The sequence below is a fragment of the Rhagoletis pomonella genome, unplaced genomic scaffold, assembly GCF_013731165.1.
Source record: "Rhagoletis pomonella isolate Grant_MI unplaced genomic scaffold, Rhpom_1.0 Rhpom_scaffold_00004, whole genome shotgun sequence".
NCBI lineage: Eukaryota > Metazoa > Arthropoda > Insecta > Diptera > Tephritidae > Rhagoletis > Rhagoletis pomonella.
The window spans coordinates 57,807,033-57,810,224 of NW_023458558.1; positions in this window are offsets into that span (position 1 = coordinate 57,807,033).

Below are 3,192 nucleotides of genomic sequence, written 5' to 3' on the forward strand. Positions count from 1 at the left end.
TATTGAAAATATGTTGTCATCTTACCAAGAACTGGGTTGTAACATGTTCCTGAAAATCCACTTTTTACATTCTCATTTGGACTTCTTTCCGGATAACTGTGGGGCCTTTAGCGATGAACATGGGGAGCGCTTCCACCAGGACATCGCTAACATGGAAAAACGATATCAGGGCAAGTGGAACGTTTCAATGTTAGCGGATTACTGCGGGACTATTCATCGAGATACTCCAGAAGCAGAGTACAAAAGGGCAGCGAAGAAACCACGTCGCAATTCTACTAATGAATAAAATAACGGTATAATTTCTGTTATTTTTTCAAAAAACTTAAAAATTTTTTTTCTAAGAAATGGAAACTAATTAAAAAAATATAATTGTAATTTCGTATGCAGTATGTCAACATAAATAAAAAAAGCTACTTACACTAGAAAATACTTTTTCAAAATCAAAATTTGTATACTAGTGTTATTTATCACGCATGAAATGCATTACTACTTTTCCCACTGGGTATCATTGGAGGTCTGATATTCTTTTAGAACAATTTTTGTTCAAATGGTATAAAATTCTTGAAAATCAATATTTTTCGATCGGAAAACTCCGTTCCCCTTCAGGAGCGTTCCAATAATAATGCCAATAATTTTTTATATGTCCCGCCATTGCATTTTTTGGGTTTTTTTCTATATATGGTATCCACCTTTTCAGATGCCCAGACCCCGAGATTGAAAAATATAATAATTTGTTCACTTCTATTGATTTTTAATAACATTTCTTAACAAAACTTTAACTTAAAATTTAAACGATGATTTATTTTGCTGATCGATTTCATAAAGCCCCTTTAAAAATAAAGGTGCTCATAAAGGCTCTTTAGTTAAATACCTAAAATAGAAATTTAAATAAAAAAAAGTATGCCATTTTCGTAGTAGATATAATTACATATTTATGACAATTAGCTGATGCAATTTTGCCGAGCAGTGCTAACTTTGTTATTTTGATTTAAATGAACCTTTTGTTATTGTTCAATTGCCATTGTATTATGAAAACACTTCCTGTTTAAACTTTAAAGTACATACAATAAAATGACACTTTAACTAAAAGGAAACATTTGCGAAAGCAACTTTAAATGTTTCATTATGAAATTGGGCCTAAATTCAACGTTACCAGAAAAAATGTCCTTTAATTATGAAAACACGTAAAATCACTATTCCGGATGGCATTCGTCAAAGGCTCGGTATTTTGCAATATTTGTACATATTTTTTGTTTTATGCTCCAAGCACTTGGTTATTTACGGACTCAACTCAGCAAGTATAGCCAAATGTAAAATAGCAACCATATAAATGCGTATTTCTGTGCAAAATTTATGCAATTCCTCAAGCGGAGATGTAAAACGAAAGTGAGATACTAAAAATGTTCACATATGCACATATACATACTCGAAACTACGCACATATGTAGTAGGTACATGCATACGTAAATTTGTACATTTGAAGGTAGTAGCAATAAAACGCACATGAGATTATGTGTCAACACTGCGAACGCGCAAATTTGATTTTCTTTTGCCCAGTGAAACCGGCTCATCTGCTTCTGCCGTGCTTAATACAAACTAAGTATGTACATATACGTACGTAGGTATCTGAAAACTTACTGATCATTGCATGCGTGTATACATATGTATATATAAGTATGCGCAAGCTTAACTCGTATTTATGCGCCCCTTGATAACTGCAACAGTGTCATCATCACCAACGCTGGGAGTGCAACAGTCAAACTTCAAATTGCAGGCAAATAACCACCAGCAAATGTGGTCAGAAGCGGCCACAGAATATAAAATGATATATGTACATACCCTGTAGGAAAATTATTAACTAGTACAACAAATACCTTATTCAGAACTAGACAGCGGCCTCAACTATTTTCTCTAAAAAAAACATTTTCGTTAAATTCTGCGTTATGCTGAGTTTCACCCCAGAAAAAATTCAGGAAAGTTATCGGAACGGCTTTACTGGATAAAGAAATGAACCACAAATTCCAGCAATCTTAGGTATTTTAAGAATACTGCCACCGACATGGGCCGCATAATTCTCTCGAACACTTGTTGTTCTTTGGATTTCAAGGCTAACATTATTATCGATTTTAATTCTGGTTTCCGCAAACGAAGATTGTTTTCTTGGTAATAATTCGTCTTGTCCTCGTTTACCCGCCAGACCTATTGGCTTTGTTTCCATATCCAACTATAAAAAGGCAGAACAGACGATGCGGTTTTTGAGGCCAATTATATCTATTGATGTTATATATATAAGCCAGAAATTATATGGTCATATATAAAAGTAATTCTGACCGATTCGCTGTTTAGTTCAGTGACAATAGAGAGTCACTGTGTCTGAAACTTCGTTAGATATGAAATGTGTCGGAGACGTCCATCCCAATTTTGATATTGCTGATGATGTAGAACAATGTATTTTAGTACAGATATGTTGGGATCTTTCGTATTGTCAAAGGCAACTTTAAAGTTGACAAAAAATGTTGAGTGTTGATCCTCCTCTCGCTGGTCTTTACCCCATTTTAATAATATATAAAGGATATCTGGTCTCTGGTGGAGTCACCACGATTCAAGCCATAGTGGTGAGGCTTGATCGGTTTGTTTACACAATGTCCTAGATAAAACTTTGAATGCCTTATTAAAAATGCTCATCCCGCCGTAGTTGGTATGTAAGGCGCCGTCGCCTTTCTTGTGGATTGGGCACAATACTAAATACTTTAACTCCAGTACATCAAATCCACGCCAAGACTCTCGAATGCCGCAGCTGGCTGGCCATGGAGCTCGCCCTGGCCGTGAAACTTTCCATAAATCACTTAACTTTAAGACACAATTTTCGGAGTTTTTTCTCGTCCGCCGTTATTTTAAGCTCTCACATACTTTTGCTTCTCTCTTTTTATTATAGGTACAAAATCTTGCCGACGTTGAGTTGAAGGATTCCTCCCGTTCCTACCCTGGCATTGAAATCTTCTAGTACGATTTTGATATCGTGATGTGTACAGTACTTGGGAGAGATCATCAGATGCCTCGTGCTTCTTTTCCGCCAACGAGTGGGTGCAATTTAACGATTTGTTGAAGAATAACGTTTTCATGTGGACTGTGGCGAGACGCCCGTTTACTTGGGTGAAAGACAGTAATCGCCGACAAGGCACAATAATGTTT